The sequence below is a fragment of the Scardinius erythrophthalmus genome (assembly GCF_964197995.2).
Source record: "Scardinius erythrophthalmus genome assembly, chromosome: 4".
NCBI classification, from domain to species: domain Eukaryota; kingdom Metazoa; phylum Chordata; class Actinopteri; order Cypriniformes; family Leuciscidae; genus Scardinius; species Scardinius erythrophthalmus.
This window is the reverse complement of record NC_138224.1, coordinates 5,018,954-5,040,232: the sequence shown is the minus strand read 5'-3', so window position 1 is coordinate 5,040,232 and position 21,279 is coordinate 5,018,954.

Genomic DNA, 21,279 nt, shown 5'->3' with positions numbered 1-21,279 from the left:
AACACAAAATATTAACATATGCGATGGCAATTAATTAGCATGTCATTACATTTTAAATGTATTCATTTAATTGTAAAAAACATTTTTTTTTGTCATTTGTTTTATAAGAAATGTAATATTGTTATTGAAAAATAAATAAATAAATACATAAATAAATAAACAAACAAACAGTACTAGAGGTCACTTATTATGAGACGTTCTCTTTAAGATGTGTAATAAAATAAAATTAAATATTAACATATGCGATAGCAAGTAATTAGCATATCATTATATTTTAAATGTATTAATTTAATTGTAAAAAATATTTTTTGCAATTTTTTATAAGAAATGGATGGATGGATGGATGGATGGACGGACGGACGGACGGACGGATGGACGGACGGACGGACGGATGGATGGATGGATGGATGGACAAAACAAGCAAAACTAAACTAAACAAGGCTAAACTTTTTCTACTGGGTCTGAGGCGACATTGATTAATTGCTAATCTATCGTCAATAGACCTTCAGTTCTGGCCTGTTCTAGAAATCTTGGGTGTATATGTGGGGGGTAATACTAGATTCATGCAAAACATAAAAATGACTTTCTAAGCATTACTGGATTTCATTTGTTGCCTTAAGAACTACATAACAAGTGCCCACCAAGACCCCACCATCACGCCGCTCTGCCAAGGGTCCATTTCCACGTCAAAAGTATTCCAAACACTCGCACACACACTAAAAGCTTTCTCCACAGCAGGTTGCCAGCAGACATTCCGTGCGGTTTGATTAGTGAAGGCGCTGATGTGTTGTGGAGAGTCTGAGAGGGTGTGTGTGTGTGTGTGTGTGTGTGTGTGTGTGTTCCAGCTGCACAGGCGAGATGTGGATGTAATTGCTGTAAGTGTTGGGCAGCTGGTGTGGAGGAGGCGTCTGCGATCTGCTCTCCGACATCTCTCTCTCTCTCTCTCTCGCTTTCTTTTCCCTTCCTCGGTCTGCACTCTTTAACATTGCATCTCTAGCAAACAAACAGCTATTTTGGAGACACACAACCCTTGACAGCACACTTGCCAACTCACAAATGCATGTGCATTTTACTCTCCTCCATCCTGTTTTTTTTACTATCGAACCTCCTGAGATGTTGGCGGCTATGCTAATGAAACCCTGGAACACCTGCAAACTTGCTTGGCGTCGTAACAAACTGTTGTATGCCACAGATATAAGTCATAAGCTCACTTTGTCAGACATTTAAAGGAGGGCGCTCAGTTAGCCTCACACCTCAGAGGGTTCCTCGCAGGGCAGGAGGAGCCGAAGCCTTTCTCCTCTCTTCATTAATCATCATTAACACTGGGCGGCCCTGACTCTGCCTGCCACGCTACCACTTTTAGCATCTGGCCCAGAGATGGAGAAAGACACAAAGGGGTTAGTGAACAAAAAGATGAAGATGAAGAGAGAGTTGTGAGAAACAACTACAAGCCACAGATCATATAAACTCTTATAAACTCATTAAAGTCCACATGGTCACAGGCCATTTTATTTCCATAACTAAGCAATATCTGAGTGCTATCCTAAACGCCAGCATTCAGTTACTGCATTAACTAGCAAAATGTTGTTCCTGTAGCTCAAAGTGTAAAGCATGGCATTAGCAAACGACAAGGTCATGCTTTCGATTGAGTACATGAACTGATAAAACGTATACAGTGAATTCAGTGTGAATTGCTTTGGATGAAATGCGTAAATGTTGCCTAAAACCGAGGTTTTCAAAGCAGGGGCTCGCAAGGGAGTGCTAGGGGGTCCATGAAAAAGCTTGGAGAAAAAAAGAAATGTAACAAATCTAAAAAGAAATAAAAAATATCACAAAATGTAAATACATACATATATTTAAATAAAATATAAAAAATACAATTTATTTAAATAAAATACTTAAATGTTATTTAAATATTTTAAATAAATAAATACATATTTTAATTATTTTAATTAATAAATATAATTAAAATACACATTTTAAAAATGATTTACATAAATACATTTAATTAAAATATATAATGTATTTTAAAAAAAAAATAACAGCACAATGCTGGCAGAAAAAAATATAATATACAACATATAATACACAAACTTTATACACACATAATTTTCCACAATATGAATGGGGCCTTTACACATGAAAATATACAGCTAAAAATATCCAGGATGGGAGTCACACTATTTGAGGGTCTATTTGAAGAGTGAAATTTGAGGAATGAAAGCCCCGGGACTAAAACTCAGCTATTTAGCAATTTAGCCTAAATTTAGTCAGCTCAGCTATTTAGTCGTCTGTGCAGTCTAGGTGACATCAGCTGAAATGGAAAGTCGCTTCAGATACGGAGCGAGTCATTCCATTTTGATTACAGAATATGAAGACAAACATGTAATAAGTGTAGTTAGATGTTTTAAGAAAGTCAGGTTGTTTTGATTTCACATTGACTTTAATGCACAACCAGAGCAGTAGTGTAATTACTGCATTATAATGCATTTTGTCAGCGTTTCGGTTCTCAGGAGACTCTGTCCGTCAGCTGACTGGGCCCCGGGGACCCCCATCTGCAATGGAGCCATCATGTGAAAATAGGCCTCACATCTGTTCAGGCCAAACGGGGGCAAGTTTAAAGCAAGACAACCCACTTTTCACTCCTGTACACAAGCCCTTCCAACAACAACCCCCATGGAGAGCACAGAGAGAAAATAGAAACGCAGGTGCTGGCGAAAAAAAACTCTCAGAGAGGAAAACTCAAATTTTTAATGCCCATGCTTGAACAGAAGGGGTAAAGGGAGGGGCGGTACGTTGGCGAGAAATAAGTCATTTCATTATTTAATGGCATTGCACCGTTAAAAAGAACTCACTAAAATGATTGGTCAGCAGCATTTACAGTCCCACCTGTTCATCAACAAGCACGCAGAGGGTTTTAAAAAACAGCAGAGACATTGAATTATTTATCAAATGTCACAGGACCTCATTAAATCCTCAAAAGCTCACTGCTCACTCCATAATGCTGAGCCCTTTGACTCCTCTCAGAGATTAAATGTAGGAGAGCAGGACGGGTTCAAACCCACTGACTCACTCGCCGACCCCGATTAATCCTGCTCGGGATTTGCATTCAAGTCTGTAAATATAAATCAAGCGGTGTTTACATGCGCACATGACACTGCTTTTATTACGCCTAATCGCACCGAGTTCACTATAGGCTTTTGATAAAAGTTGGAATATGTAGAACAGGCAACTTCAGTCATTCTTGTGTAGCCCTAAAAATATATATTTGGACAATTAATCTACATTTATCAAACCAAGTCGCATCTGCAAACCAATGCTGCAAAATTGACAACCGCAAAAAAAAACAGCAAAATAAAATAAACAAATTGGTTTAAAAATAGAATAGAATAGAATAGAATAGAATAGAATAGAATAGAATAGAATAGAATAGAATAGAAAAATAAAAATAGGATAGAATAAATATAATAAAATACAGTAAATAAAATGAATAAAATCACAAAATATAATAGAATAAATAATAAAAAATCATATAAAATGAAATAAAAATAAATTATTAATAAATATATAAAAGATAAAAAGATAATTTATAAAAAAAAATAATAATAATAATAAAAAAACATGTTAAAACATAGCGTATATCTACTGTTTTATGTCATTTAAAACAAACTTGTGAAAAGTTTGGCTTGAAAAAGTATGCTTGTACTGTCTTTATTTAAAATAAATGCTTCATGGTTTGACATTGGTTATAGAATTACATTTGCACATTTTTAAGTGCAGCTTAAGTGTCCAAATACTGTTGGGGCCGTTTTATAGCAAGACATATTACATTAGCATAATTCTCTCACTGTCCAATAACCTCGAAGGTTCATTTTTAGTCGGTAATTACCAGCATTGCTCACAGGGGACAAAAGGGCACGTCTTTATATCCAGTAGTTTTATGTAATTTGCACTGTGGCTCGCCAATTCCCAGAATGCTCCACAAAGATGTGTTTCCGATATATTCCATGGCCAGTTTACTCAAGCTGCCCGAAGGCTCTTTTTTATTTTTTACCCACAACCCCCCCCCCCCCCACACACACACACACACACACACACACACACACACACACACACACACAGCATCTTTACAGTGCTCTTATTGTTTTACTGACAAATTCTAAAGCACACTATTAAAAATGAAACTGTTTAAAAATTATTTTATGAAGTAAATACTGTAAAGGCCTGGATGAGATATCCCTGTTAGCCGAGGAGAGCAGATGTTCCAAAACGCGGATAATTTCATTTGCTATCACTCAGCTGAGAGTGACCCAGGACCTCAGGACAGACTCCAAGCAAATTGCAACTAAATCCATTTTAGCCCAATTTTATACCATTTTGCCTCATGATATCAGTCATGTTTGTTGAATGTTCTGTAGTCCTGTGAGGCAAATCAGCGCTCAAACTCCACAAAACTGCCGACTGGAGTAACACTGAGCTTTTATCCGGATGTGGTGAGTGCCGGAATCAAGGCCAGCGGCCCCATGGCCTCGCAAGTTTACAAAGCTCAACACCCGTCTAATGAGAGAGCAGTCATCCCTTTGTGTCCCTACGGTTTTCAAAGCTTCTCATCCATCCTAGGCCTTCGTTTCCTTTCCTTTTTTTTCTAGGCCCTGAGACAGCGAAAGATTTAGAGGTGCGTGGAAATGAGATGGAAGCTCTTTCCCTTGTGTTCGTCCCCTTTTCAAAAATATGGGCTTTAAAGCAGTGGAGCGTATGAAACATGATCTATAATGGTGCTTGGGATCCTAAAAGCCAACAAAGGACTTCAACAATATCTGCTCTCAGATCGACAGAGGCTCAACCTTGTGGCGTTAACGGTCAGGTACGCGCACATTTGTCAAGATTTCATCATTAAATGCACGCTTAATCCCTCATGGCCGGCTGCAAGACTATTGACCAGAGCCACGTTAAAACGCGCTTCAGCGAGACCAACAAACAGAATAACAATGTGACTTCAAATGGATGCAATCACCTGTTTCTGAGAAATAAACTCGTTCAGCATGTCAAATAATCAACCAGGCAATAAAAAGAACAGCCTTGGGTATTTTGCAGCTCTACCTGTCACCTATACTAAATCGATTAGAGAAATGAAGTGATTTTTTACCTCGCGAGGCCTGAGGGGTGAGGAGGGGTCACACACTGGTCATCGCATGGTTAAATCACCAAGAAGCCATTCATAACCATTCAGAAAAAAACAACCACCGAGCAACATCCCTGCAAAATAACAGAAATGACATCCAACAACAACAAACACCTAGAAAACCTCTCACATGTCCTTCAGAAAGTGTAAAAAAAAAAAAAATTCTATAGTTCAAATTTATTAATTTAATAATTTATATACAATTAATCTGAAGTATAATATTTAATATACAATTTTCTAACACATTTAAGGTACAATTTATGTAAAAAAAATATATTTTATTAATTATTTATTGAGTTGAATTAAACACAGAAACTAGAATTTTTAAAGTTCATTGTAAATTCACAGTCAAATTCCATATGTATGTATTTATACAGGTATAAAGGAAGGAAGGAAGGAAGGAAGGAAGGAAGGAAGGAAGGAAGGAAGGAAGGAAGGAAGGAAGGAAGGAAGGAAGGAAGGAAGGAAGGAAGGAAGGAAGGAAGGAAGGAAGGAAGGAAGGAAGGAAGGAAGGAAGGAAGGAAGGAAGGAAGGAAGGAAGGAAGGAAGGAAGGAAGGAAGGAAAGGAAGGAAGGAAGGAAGGAAGGAAGGAAGGAAGGAAGGAAGGAAGGAAGGAAGGAAGGAAGGAAGGAAGGAAAGGAAGGAAGGAAGGAAGGAAGGAAGGAAGGAAGGAAGGAAGGAAGGAAGGAAGGAAGGAAGGAAGGAAGGAAGGAAGGAACTAACAAGATTAAAATGTAAAATAAAACAATATTTTCTATAGTTGAAATTAATTTAATAATTTATATAAATTGTTTTAAAAAAATTTAACATATTTAATCAACAATTTATTTAAGATGAATTATTTTTATTAAATTAATATATATATATATATATATATATATATATATATATATATATATATATATATATATATATATATATATATATATATATATATATATATATATATATATATATATATATATATATATATATTGGTTTAATTAAATACACAGAAAATAGAATATTTTTATTTCACTGTAAATTCTTCTCAAAATCCTACAGAGTCAAATTTCATGTATGCTAATATAAATAAATACATTTATAAATAAATAAATACATACATTTGATTCAAATTAAATCATTTTAATTTACAATTATTTCAATAAATTTGATTAAATTAAATATTTAAAATAAATATTCCAAGCAAATCTATATATCAGCTGATCTGAAAGTCTAAACTGAAGCTCACGTTCTGTGTTTTCTAAGGTATGGAATGACACGTGATTCACTGAACTGAGCGGCACGCTTGCAGCAGCGCATCATATCCGTCACAGGAAGAAATGTATGATGACATGCAAGTTTGTACCTGTCAGTTCTCATTGTCTCAGTCCAGCACCAGAACAAGAAGCAAACCCGGGCTGCTGCAATGACAGAATCAGGCTTTAAAGTAATGTTATGTCCTATATTAATCAGAACAGATTAACACATTTTAACATATGGATATTGTATGAAATGAAAACATGAGTAATGTAACTTTATATATAATTAATTGAACTTTCTAAATGTTCAAGTTCAAAATGAATGCACTGTGCTCAGTACATGCAAATAAAGCTGCCAAATCTGTCTAATTCAACATGCAGCAAATGACAGACGCTATAAAATGCCTTGCTTTAGAACGAAAGAGTGTGGATGGTGATTTTTTTTGTTATTAGTACTATATAAAGTGGTCCACGCTGGCAGGGTGCTGAGACGTTATAAGTAACCTTTCATAACCCTTGGCAGGACCAAAGGTTCCTAATGGTGTTTCCTGGCTCCCAGCGATCAGCGTACATACAAACCTGTCATCATAACACACACTCTTAGTTAGGCTTGTGTGTTGAAAAAGAGAGAGGATTAGGGGGGAAAGCAAAGTGCACTGATCCGTCTCTGAGCAGGTTTAAGGCTCATAAAAGGCATGGCACTAATGAAGACGGGCAGATTTCTGCACGACAGACGTACTGCGCTGTGCATTAGATGACTAATCTGGGACTTGGCAGGAATAGGTGTTACTTATGTACGTTGCACAGCAACAATCTGCCACATCAGCGCCGATGTGCTGACAGAGCTTCCATTCCCAGTGCTCACTATTGCTCATACTTAAGATATAAGTAGCGGTTTCTAGTTTGCGTTATTTCACGGGACGCGGCTGTATATTTCAGCAGTGATACGGGTAATTGAGGAGTCTCAGCTCTCTACCTTCCCTCAGCCCTTCTAATCTCCACAAAGCCCTTCTCTTTATTAAGGGATTAAACCGTTGACAGTCTATGCATATATCTTCATTTGGCCCTGTCTCCGATCAAGGGTCCACTGCTGAACTGTAATAAAGCACTGTCTCCAAGCGAGCGCCCGATGGCCAGACCGAGGGCGTTTCAACGCATTGCAGAACTGATAGGCGGCACGGCATGTTTTGCAGAGCCTAAACTCTGAAGCAAGACTTCTTTCCGAAGCGTGTGACACTAATTCGGCTCTGTCCACTTCGGGAAAGAGAGAGATAAACCCACTCTCTTCGTCGGATCCACGTCACACTTGCTGAGCCGATAAACGTCTTTGTCGCCCAAAGAGTATTTACATCAGTTTGTACTTTTACGCTTAGTGAGCGATGTTAAATTGTTTATCCGCCGACGAGTACATTAAAATATGGATTTCTCAGTTTTGCTGCCAAACTTGAGCACGCTTTCATCGTGTCCTCAATATGTCAAGGCAGTAACCTGACTGCTGCCGCCACATGAGAATCAGTGTCTCTTAAATGAAAGAACTTGCAGAGAAATAAATCCATTCGCATGTTGTCACGTATAGTATGAGCGTTTGATGTTCCAGATGCATGTGTATATTTTTGCTATTTTTACATGCCATGCCAGGTAATCAAATAAAATTATATTCTTGCATAATAAACACAACACTCAAGGCTTCACAGACTGATGAAGCCAATGTGTTGCTGTGAGTAGCATACATGCTAGTGGAGTGCATTAGTGCCCGTTCAAGTATTGTTTCCATACAGTTCATCATTGGTATAATGGGGGTAAAAACAAACACAATTCTTAGCACATAATCAGAATGCTGAAAATTGCTTGTTTGGTTTGCTCGTTTCATGTAAACATCTTTATTAACTCAATACTTTGATTATTGGAAATAATCACATTATTGGTGCCCATGTAAACGTATTCATTGGCTGCGTCCCAAAACTTAGGCATCTGACTTGCTGCCTTGCTGCCTTATCAGGCAATGACTTTGCAGGCAGCGTTTGCACACGAAGGAACCTCACGAAACTGATTTCAGACAGACTTCTGAGGAAGCGTAATGGTTTGATGATCTACAGCAAAACAGAGAGAGCTTTGGTGATAACTAAGCAAATATTTAATTACTACAAAAGTCAATTCTCACTAGAAATGACATCAGACGTGGAAAAGGTTGGTCAAAAACGTACATTTACAGCTCAACTGTCACAGAATAGAAAGCACAGGATTGTGGGATATCAAAGGCAGCGGAGGATACATCTATGAAGCCTTCAAAAATCGATCAGATGAAGGTCTCTCAGGAGACAGGAAGTGAAGCTAACATTGGATTCAGACTTGCCTTGATGCTTTCCTAACTTGGATTGCATCCTCCGAAGGCAGCATTTTTAAGCTTTCGGATGCAGTCATTGTGTTCATGATCACTTGAAGCCTTTTATCAGAATTCGAGCTAAACTCCTCAGGACAGTGGTCCTTCCAGGACTGGGTTTGGCCATCCCTTGATCAAACAGTAACACATTGGGCCCTATCTTGCACCCAGCGCAATTGACTTTGTACACCGACACATGTATCATTCCTATTTTGCACCCGACGCACAGTGGACTTTTCCCTCGACAGACGCACGTCGGTAAATTAGGGAATGAACTTGCGCTCCCGGGGGCAGTTCAGCAAAAAGAGGAGGCGTGTTCCGGCACAAACGTTCCCTGGTGCTATTTTGCAGTTCCAGAAAACAATTCCGCCACAGACCAGGAAAAACCTAGTCTAAAGTCAGATGCTATTTTAAGGGTGCATGCTTGGCCACAATGTAGTGTGTGCACAACGCACACACACTTTGCTTCTCTCATCTACACAGATGCAGCAGAAATCATTGTGGTGTCCATGAAGATGTGAAAAAAAGGCATAAATCTAGCTTACACATTTACAAAAAATGTTATACATCTGTTTAACCGAAGCTAATTTGGGTGGGTTTTTCCCATCCCCATACAATGTCACTTCTCTGTCTTTTACGTCCCTGACGAGAACGTCGGCCTCCTCGGCTGTGAACCGCTCCTGGCGCGCGCCTGGCAAATCCGCCGTTATAATAGCAATCCGTCATGGAACAAGCGCGCCTGCTCTTAAAGGGAATGTGAGATGTCGCTCTGATTGGTTTATTTCACGTTACGCCCAAACCACACCTATGAATAATGAAGCTACTTCAGACCAACCCATTTTAGATTAGAGATCCGCCCACAAAGTTACTTGCGTTTCGAGAGTTTATTTAAAATAGGGCCCAATAGCTCAAGTAACCTCATATCACCCAGTTTGACCTCTGCAAAAGTTGGCGTGTTGTGAGGTCACTGCCATTATTAGCAAAGACTTAGTTCACATGCTAAGACAGGCTTTCCTGCACTAACTTCTGCCTCCTCCGTTAAACACGGATACGGATTACTCGTTGAGAAGCCACTGGTGGGACGATTTAATTAACAAAGACGTGAGATGGAGACTTAGCAAGAATGACTTTCAGGGCTCCCTCTCATTGAAGTGCAGCTTTGCAGATCTGAACAGTCCACTTCTCCTGACGATCCCTCTCCAATAATTATGGTCTGTTCTCCTGGTAATTGGCCACAGTGTCATTTTGCCGCGCGGAAAAGAAGGGCCTCTCGGTACAAGACAACCTCGGCCTTTTCTCCCCCACGACTTCAGGGTAATTTTTTAAGCAAGGCAGCACGTCGCCTCATGAATAAAAAATCCAGAGATGGCTGCAATAAAATCACGCCGACAACATATTAATAACACATTTACATTCATCTGTGACTCGTCTCCCACTGTGATGCAAGCCTGGCAATTAGAAGTCAAATGCTTTTGAAGTACGCCACTGAGGAACTCCTCTGAGTCTCTGCACTGCTATTAAAGGCTAACATCAACATTTAAGATTTTACCAAGCACCTGTGGTGTGCCGTGTAGTTTAAAGGGATAGGTCACCCAAAATTGAACACTTAAAATGGGTAGTTAGGGTCATGGATTTGGGTTTTTTCAGATAAAATGAAAAACATTAGTCGGTGAAATGCCATCAAAGAAAGCATAATGAGTCTTTTTAGTGCTTCTAATTTGAAACGCACTTTGATGTCTCTAAGCGAATAATGGGATACACCAAATATGCATTAAAATGCATAGCACACTGAAACCTTTCAGTATTGAGTGAATTAAGAATATTTGTAAACAATTAGGAAGCCATCACCGACGGAAATTTCCACTGAGCTTGTTGCATTGCATTTTAGGATTGCCTTTTCATACAGGACATAATTTTGTATTCAAATTTGACCAAAATCTTGTTGCTGCCTACCTTTTCGTAACAGCCTTCATTTCCAAATACAGTTATAATGCTTTAAATGCTGCCTATTGGGTTGAAACAGGGCCATTGTTTAATGGCTTTCTCAATAATGTACAATAATAAAACTACTTATATTCTAATCATGGTTCTGGATCACAACATAAATGTACCATAAAAATGCCATGAAATTAAAACCAGTCCAAATTAAAGCCAAATGTGGGTGACTAAATGACACAAGTTAGATGTTCATTTACCACACTGAAAGAATGAAAAATCCATAGAAAAATGGATAATGCCCTGCAGAAAATTACCAGTACCTTTTTTCGTTAAATTTAATATTTAAATATTAAATGTATTTAATATTTTCTTCAACCTCCATTCGTCTAACAAAAAGCTAACACAGACACACACACATTCACACCTACGGGCAATTTAGTGTTTCCAGTTCTCCTATGTTTCATGTCTTTTGTGTTGTGGTGGAAACTGGAGTAACATTCAAACTCCACACAGAAAGGCCACCTGACTCAGCCGGGACTCAGACCTTTTTACTGTGAGGTAACACTGCTACCCACTGAGCCACTGTGCCACACAAAATGCAATGCGTAATTTAAAATAAGGGTAAAACTAAATAAGGAAAATTCATTCGTTGTACATTTAGCCCTATTTTTACATGCAAAAGACGTAATATCTGTCACTTCCCAACTCTAAATCCCATAATAACACATTTACACTCTCAGACCATCTTGCTAATCCTGATATGAGGCTGAGGAGAGACCAATCACCTTCAACTAATTATGAGTCTGTAATACACTGCTGTGCTCTCCAACACTGAATTTGACTGTTAAATAAGAGCAAGGCTGAATTCAGTGGTTTTATAGCTTCATGAATAGTAATTTAGACCATTAAATATTTTAGCACCAATGTCATTAATAATAAACACTCAGCTCAGATGCAAATAAATAGATAAAATGACTAGAGATTTACCCAATACTCATTTATTTATAAATTAACTTGACCATATCGTACCCCACTCTGTACATGCATTAACCCTTAAACGCATACCTTGCGTGACGTCATTCACTAACCTCTAACTCATTAATTTTTTAAAATTAGAAATCAACCTTCTTAGTGATCCTCAATCTATTCATTATAAATAATATATAATAATATATATAATATATAAGTGTAGGGTCACTAGCGACCCAAAGTACGCAATAGTGTAAGTATATTTTTTTCTGCTCAACAATAGTTAAATCTCTGATGACTTGATAAGTGCAATTCACCTTTATTCCTAATGTCTGATAAACAGAGATGACGTGATGTTTTACTCATAATTACCGCAGACATAAAACAAAATAAAATATACAAGTATCATCAGCAAAGCTCCAAATGGCTCAGCGATTTACAGCAGAGCAAATACTGTACGCAATCAAATAGTGTCACTGTCACTTGATGGTGGATCTGGTGAAGAAGCTGTTAGTGATCAAAATATTGATTTTGAAAACGTTGAAAATGAAAGCTTTGAGAATATGGTTGAGGTTGCGAATATGATCCATATGCTGAATGTACTGGGAAATGAGCTCTGATGAGGACAGTGATGATGGTATAAAACATCTGCTCAAACTGAACCCTTCCAAGCTCCGAAAGGTAACAAATTATGCTTTATTTTTTTCTTCTGTAATTGCTATTATAGGGAAGGTTACTATTGCAGCAGTTAGAGATCCATCCGTGTTAGATATAGATCCAGGTGTCCTTAAGAGCTAATGACTATACACATAAAGCAAATAAAAAATTATTGCTAAGACATATGACATATTTATGGTTCTAAGATGGAAATACTGTAAGCAAGAATACAACATAAAAAATTAGGGCTGTGAAACGATTAATCGCGATTAATTGCATCCAAAATAAAAGTTTGTGTGTGCTGTGCATAATTATTTTGTATATATAAATACACACATGCATATATATATTTAAGAAATATTTGCTTAAATATACTGTATACATTTTTCTTAAATATATACATGCATGTGTGTGTATTTATATATACAAAATAATTATGCACATTACACACACATATATTATGTGAACACAAACTTTTATTTTGGATGCGATTAATCACGATTAATCATTTCACAGCCCTATAAAAACTATGTCCCCACATTTATTTTTCACACAGGCACCTGACTGGACCAAAATGGTCCTTCATTACCACAACCCCCACACAACGGCACACATTCAGGTCAATGTTCAAACACTCGTATTCTACCTGACCTAACAGATGCAGAGCTCACAACTTGGACCAATTTCCCCAGCTCACTCTCCAGAGCTTTAGTACATTATTCTTAGCCCAGAGAGCAGGGCACAGTAGGGGGTGAATACATCTGGAGACATACGTGCCTCTCACCAGTAGCACACACTTCTGCAGCCTTGAGATTGGAGGCTCAAGGTCTTCAAAGCAGCAGCTTATGGTTCTCCATATTGGGAGCAGGTTTGTTTGGTTGTGCTTCACAAGAGCGTGATTGTGAAGAATGCAAAGTACAAGTGACAAATGAAGAGAGAATTAGACAAAGGAAGGAAAAGATCTACTATTCCTCTTCTAAGAAAGACTTGTTTCCCTTCCAACGAACTCTGTTGTATTTGCATTTGAAGGTTTTGCGTCTTACCCCAATCTCTTTTCAGTGCTGCAGTTATTGCAGAACACACTTTTATGCAACACTTTTCACACATACTAGAAATGTGGCATTTGAAGAACAATGAAAAAAAAGGAGAACAGGAAAACGCAATAACACTGGCAAAAATGAATGAATCCAAAAATCGAAATCAAACCGTGGGGAAAAAGGCGGAACAAATTAATAACCGGTGCTCTCATTCATTATGAAATGCATCCATCAGATGGTGGAATTACACAATGCTGAGAACAAAATTTGCAAGCTGACTAGAGACCACACTTTTTATAGGGATACAAAATTGATGAATGGAACTAAATACTAAAAAAAATTGTTATTGTATTATATTATAATGTAATAGTCCACAAAAGCAAGGTGGACTACTGCACTGTTTAAACTGTTTTAAGAAAAATATTTTGGTTGCTTTGATGCACTTTTAGGCAGTGATTGCTGGTGGCAAAAATATAATAATATAATATAATAGGGCTGTAAAATCAAATAATCACGATTAATCACATCTAGCATAAAAGTTTGTGTTTATTATATTATGTGTGTGTGTGTGTGTGTGTGTGTGTGTGTGTGTGTGTGTACACACATATATGCAGATCAGATTATATAATAATTAAAGAAAAAAATATATTTTGTTGCACTATTAGCTTGTGGCAAATATAAAATAACAAGCCACCAGCTAGTACAACTTAATAGCACAACAATGCAACTTAAAATTTAATGGCCGAGAACAAGCATTTTAAACTCCTCAGCTTCATCCCTTGAACTGTTTGTAATTCTAAAAGCGAATGCCAATTATGTGAGGAAATTACATCCCTGCAGTGTAGGCGACCAGCCTATTTGAAATTGAAATGTCAGATGAGATTGTTTAGCACAGGGCTTGATGACATAGTCAAGTCCTCTCATCTGAGAGAAGTCCCTGGTGCCGTGACCCGGCAGCGCGAGGGGACGCTACGGTCAGAGGTTTAGCGGAAAAGCTCAACTTGATGCGAGATAATTAGTGGGATTGCACAGAAATGTCCATGCCAAATGAACTGATGAAATCTCACTGGATTGAACCATTTAAGAACACGTATGTTGCAGGAGAACCATTTTAGCTTGACTGAAAGAGAAAAAAGCCAGTAAAGCAACCCTACCAATGCAGAAAATAAGAGTTTAAAAGGAGTTAGGTGATAAATAGCAGCACTGTTTATTGGCTGCTTGTCAGAGACGCTTGTTTTCACCTCTGCCAAATGAATGCAATTGTGTGTTATTGTAAGCCAGAGAGAGTGAGCAAGAGAGAAACAAGAGAATCAGCAGTATTAGTATTCTGCTGTGGTGCTGGCTGCACTTTGTCAGGAACGGCGCTCTAATGGAGGATAAACGTCCTGTTTTCATGACCTGTTCTCCCTGCGCTCCTCGCTCCCCTGCAGGGAGAGACTGCCATCTTTGGGCAGGAGCACAGAGCCATATTTCTGTTTTTATCACCCTATTTTTCTCTCTATCGCTGCCACACACACACACAGAGACCCTCTCAGTCTGCATGTAGCGGTTGAGTACAACACCTTAGATACGCCGAAGACATTAATCTCCACTCGTACACTCGACAGACTACTAAAATGAATCCATACCACACCTGAATCACCTCTCTATCAGTACACAGTCCCTTTAAACACGCTGCACTCACCCCTATTCTTTATCAGGCGGGTGTATACATACAATCTAAAGAGACACCTTTGAAGACGTAGCGTTTTCTCACTTCAGATGGCGAGGAAGGGGAGAACATTTTATTGCAGCTCGGTGAGGCTGTTTGTATTAGCTTTTGTCACAGTGAAATGGCTTTGTCACAGTGAAATGGCTATTGCCGTGAGGAAGGAGATTTCTTTTCACACTATCACACTATTTTTTATCACAGGAGCGTGAAGAGAGTAATATCTTTACCGTTGTCTCTATGGGTTCTGTATGATTAGTGTATCCTGAACAAATTCAGGCAGAAGCAAGAGCCTTGATCCACTAAACACTGCAAAAATGAAGACACAATAACCTATTTATCAAAACATCACTGTATAACATCCCATAACTGATACCATTCTGCTATTTGTTTCTTTATTGTGCGACTTCTTGTAGCCTTTTTGGAAAGGAGATGTCACTCAAGCTGTTTGAACCTAATGGACTGGAACCGCATTTCGAGATTTTAAAAGATTTTTATGTTTGGGGACATATCCAGAAAGAAACCTAAAATGATCTTCACTTTTGAGTTTTCAGAGAAACAACCACCAAGGGAAGCTTCAATACAAACCTGTAAAATGATGCTAGAATGGCATCAAAGCACGTCTGATTCCAATGTTCATGTAACATCTCGTCTGCCAAGATACATCCGTTTGGACTGAATCCTGCGTTTGGAGATTAGTTGAAAAATGGGGAAACAAATGTAGAAATTTTAATATTTTAATATTTTAATATTAATAATTTGTTCTATATCATCAGATGACATTATGGTGCTTTGGAAGCCTTTCTAAAAAACAGTTTCTTTTTGAAAGGTACCTTAAGAAAACACAAAAGCAAAAAGGTGTCTGCCTTCTATTTTGGACACGAAGTAGCAATCAGAGAGTCGGTCCAGCCACTCGACCAATTAAACGCTTTTTGCCAATTTCATTGGCAATTAAGCACTGATAACAGGGACGGTTTGGCTAATTGTACAGCAGGACTGGCTCCAAAATTCCGAAAGCTTTTACCTGAGACAAAGCAAAGTAGACTTTGTTTAGCTTCTTTGATGTACCAGCCAGTCTTCGGCTTTTGAAAGTATTGTGAACTAGCAGACGTTTGTGATGAGTTCAAAGGCGTTTTAACGTGATGGCTTGACAGGCTTTTGTGGTCTTTTGTCAAATGCAGAACAATGAGTTTTGACAATACTTTTAATGAGGAATCAATTTGTTAAGAGGAGTTAAGTCGATGCAAGACTTCAAATAAAAGTCATTATTAAAGAGTTTATTAAGGCATTGTATTTAAATATGCAAATGCTTTTCCACTCCAAGAAGATTTTTCTTCACCCCCAGGTGGAATGATTGGAGGAATGGAGGACTGTTAATTGACAAGTAAATCCTTTCATCTTGTTTGGGATAATCTTTTCTGCCTTACTGGAGCGCGATTTGGTGCATTTCCAAATGCCCAAATGCAGTGTGAAAATTGTACGTATTTGCTTGTGTGATTTGAAACCTCGCACCCCCGTGATGCGCCTGCCCCCCTGCGGCAAACTGTGCATGAAGAGCCGTAAGACTGTCACTTCCCATCACTTCCTCCTCTAGCATTCAAGCATCCTGTCTTAGACATCACTCCTGTCTATTACAAACTGCCTGGGGCGTGTGGAAACACACACAAGCAAGCTTTCAAAATATTTCCCTCTCAGAATTGGCACTTTTTCACATCCATATATGATATTGGATATCCATGCACGCTCTGACTTATGAAGCCGAAGTTTCAATATTGCCATATTCATAACTGCAGCCTAGATTTTGAATCTTTGCAAACAAGCTAACCAGGTCGCATTCATTCATATTTGATATGAAACATTTCTACTGTTGTGTTGGCAATTTACAAACAAAGCAAACAAAATTCAAGACAAGAAACTCAAAACTGATACCATTTACTGAATAAATGTTTTATCGTGCATAATTCATCACTGCACAATATTTTATAGTATAAAATGCTTGTTTTTTTTTTTTTCAAAATGCATGTAACCAGGGCCACATTAGTGGGAAAAAGCAGGGCATGAACTGCATTTTTTTTTAAATATTGTAAAGCTATTAATAAGCTATTTTCTAACGAGTTTTTGACCCTCTCTTTGAAAAACTTAGTAGGCGTGCCACATTCAAGACGTCAAATCGATTAATCGCATGTAACATAAAAGTTTTTGTTTACATATATATATATATATATATATATATATATGAAAACTTTCGATGTTGAAAAATGGCAACTGGTAAAAAAAATTGGAGTAAAAATACTTGGAGTTACCACAAGTGGGCAACGCTAAATAACCGGTGTAAACAGGGTCTAAAACGTTTTGAGCTTTTACACTTTTGACCACTTCTAGAGGTAGTCGAAAACACATTAGACCGGATTGCTTTTGTAGTGTAAACGCCAATGTGGTCGAATGTGTTCAAACAGCCACAAAAGACCATCTACTCTCGGCATACTGACCTACAGTAATGTGTAACATTATGGGAAGCGCTCTAAATTGTGTGAGCTTATTTTGTCCATTAGATCGAAAGATCTGAAAAAGCCCATATATCAACACATTCTCATACCTAAGACGTCACTTTTTGTCACTTTCAACCATGCTTCAATATCTGACGCTCAAAGCACCCTTTAGCGTCCATATGTGACGCTTCGGTTATGGGTAGGTTTAGGCGTCATGTAACTGACGCTTTCGAAAGCGTCAATATCCGACGCACAAAGCACCCTTAGCGTCAATATGAGACGCTTCGGTTGGGTAGGTTTAGGTCTGTGGTAGGGTTATGCGTCTCATATGGACGCTAAAGGGTGCTTTGAGCGTCAGATATTGAAGCATGGTTGAAAGTGACGTCTTGGGTATGAGAACGGGCTGCATATACACTCACCTAAAGGATTATTAGGAACACCATACACTAATACTGTGTTTGACCCCCTTTCACCTTCAGAACTGCCTTAATTCTACGTGGCATTGATTCAACAAGGTGCTGAAAGCATTCTTTAGAAATGTTGGCCCATATTGATAGGATAGCATTGTGCAGTTGATGGAGATTTGTGGGATGCACATCCAGGGCACGAAGCTCCCGTTCCACCACATCCCAAAGATGCTCTGTTGGGTTGAGATCTGGTGACTGTGGGGGCCATTTTAGTACAGTGAACTCATTGTCATGTTCAAGAAACCAATTTGAAATGATTCGAGCTTTGTGACATGGTGCATTATCCTGCTGGAAGTAGCCATCAGAGTATGGGTACATGGTGGTTATAAAGGGATGGACATGGTCAGAGACAATGATCAGGTAGGCCGTGGCATTTAAACCCAATTGGCACTAAGGGGCCTAAAGTGTGCCAAGAAAACATTCCCCACACCATTACAACACCACCACCAGCCTGCACAGTGGTAACAGGGCATGATGGATCCATGTTCTCATTCTGTTTACGCCAAATTCTGACTCTACCATCTGAATGTCTCAACAGAAATCGAGACTCATCAGACCAGGCAACATTTTTCCAGTCTTCAACTGTCCAATTTTGGTGAGCCCGTGCAAATTGTAGCCTCTTTTTCCTATTTGTAGTGGAGATGAGTGGTACCCGGTGGGGTCTTCTGCTGTTGTAGCCCATCCGCCTTAAGGTTGTGCGTGTTGTGGCTTCACAAATGCCCCACCGGGTACCACTCATCAGACCAGGCAACATTTTTCCAGTCTTCAACTGTCCAATTTTGGTGAGCCCGTGCAAATTGTAGCCTCTTTTTCCTATTTGTAGTGGAGATGAGTGGTACCCGGTGGGGTCTTCTGCTGTTGTAGCCCATCCGCCTTAAGGTTGTGCGTGTTGTGGCTTCACAAATGCTTTGCTGCATACCTCGGTTGTTACGAGTGGTTATTTCAGTCAAAGGTGCTCTTCTATCAGCTTGAATCAGTCAGCCCATTCTCCTCTGACCTCTAGCATTAACAAGGCATTTTCGCCCACAGGACTGCCACATACTGGATGTTTTTCCCTTTTCACACCATTCTTTGTAAACCCTAGAAATGGTTGTGCGTGAAAATCCCAGTAACTGAGCAGATTGTGAAATACTCAGACCGGCCCGTCTGGCACCAACAACCATGCCACGCTCAAAATTGCTTAAATCACCTTTCTTTCCCATTCTGACATTCAGTTTGGAGTTCAGGAGATTGTCTTGACCAGGACCACACCCCTAAATGCATTGAAGCAACTGCCATGTGATTGGTTGATTAGATAATTGCATTAATGAGAAATTGAACAGGTGTTCCTAATAATCCTTTAGGTGAGTGTATTTACCCTCCCCTCAAAGAAATCAGGGCAGAAGTGGTTGAAAGTGGACAAAAGAGATGGATTAAAACACTAGGTGTAAACGGGTATGTGTCTGCCTCGTCTACTTGTGATCGGATCGACCAAAACGCATCTTAATACCAGGTGTAAACAGGGCCTTACATGCCAAAGCATAATTCTTAGAGTAAGGAGTTTGTTCAAATCACTTATACGTTTCACAATACAATGAAACACAGATTAATCAAACCCCTCGCCCCACAACACTTCCCACTGAAAACTTTGTTTCACTTAGAAATAGGTCTCATTTTTAGGAAAATGTGCAGAAATTGTCTACAAAAGCTGCTGTCCTGCGTTAAGGGTATTCTGGAACTGTCAAAATATCACAGAGGACAACAGAAGACAAATTGCCTCTGTATCTGTCTCTCTTTCTCTCTCTCAAACACAGCCCAGCACCAACAAACTTTACTTTTTCTGTTCGTTTAGGAGTGTTCAAAGCTCTTTTATGAGATGCGAGAGACAGCACTCCCAAGAGGAACATGGAAGCGGCGTGACCCTTCTCTCCTGCGACAAGGATACTCTAGTGAAGAGCGATTGGCAAACAGCCCACTTCATCCAATGCAAAAATACCCAACTTCTCCCAACATTAAAAATGTTTATCTTAGTGCAGAGAACACAGTGTCAAGTCAAGTTCTCCTCCACTGGGAAACATGCAAAAAAGGCCGAATAAATCTGAATTTGGAAGTGTAAAACTGGCATTTATTTTTTTCTTGGTAGGGTGAAAAACACAAACGAAGCCAAGAGCTTATAAGCTTTTTGATTTGGTCATTTTCTTCCTGAAAAGCACCAGCCCCTCACTGTGTTGCTCAAAAATAATACCACAGCAGATATGATACCACAGTTCAGCCTTGCCCACCATGAGGTCCACTTTCATATCACTTCTCCACCAAAACAAAGACAGGATGCAGAGAGAGAGAGGGAGCAAATCTGTCTTTCTTTTCTCCTGCTCTTGTTTTGTGGATGGATTCTAGTGCTCTCATAAGTCCAGGCTGAGCCGGTGAAAGGATCGATGGCCGCAGACAGATAGATGGGCAGGCCTATTTTTGGCTTCCTCTCTGGCACCCTCTGGGCCACTTCTGCCTGAGAACATTGACTGATGTCCTGTGAAGCCGGGCAGTGGGCATTACAAGATAGACGCCAGCGCACGCGAGACAAACAGGGTAAAAAAAGGTGCAAATGCAGGGAAGAGCCAGTAAGCTTCTAAATGATGACAGAAAGAAGTCAACATAAGAACCAAAACAGAAAAATGAAACCGAGAAATATTATAGACTTTGACTGTATAATGAATAAAGTATGTTTAAATGGAATAAGATGTGTTATTAGATACGACACAAAGCAGATAACTGGTGTAAAATCACTGTCATGTCTCTGGTGGATTATTTGGTTTTGGTATTATCAATAATGAGATCCAATGTTCAATATTAATTTAAATTCAACATATTTAATCCAAATGTAAATACATTAACTGTAGCCTGCCAAGCAAATATTTCTTTAATAATATAGTAGTATAAGAATAGAATAGAATAGAATAGAATAGAATAGAATAGAATAGAATAGAATAGAATAGAATAGAATAGAATAGAATAGAATAGAATAGAATAACACAATATAATTGTGACTGGTCATAAGCAACTCACTGTGCATGATCCCACAATACAAATAAAACAAACATACATGCATGAAATATTATATTTTTAATAATATATAATTATTGTTTATAATGATTTTTTTAAATAAAATACTTAATTTAATATTCACTTGATGAATGTCACAGGAGTGCACTTTATCTGCTATTTTATAAACGTG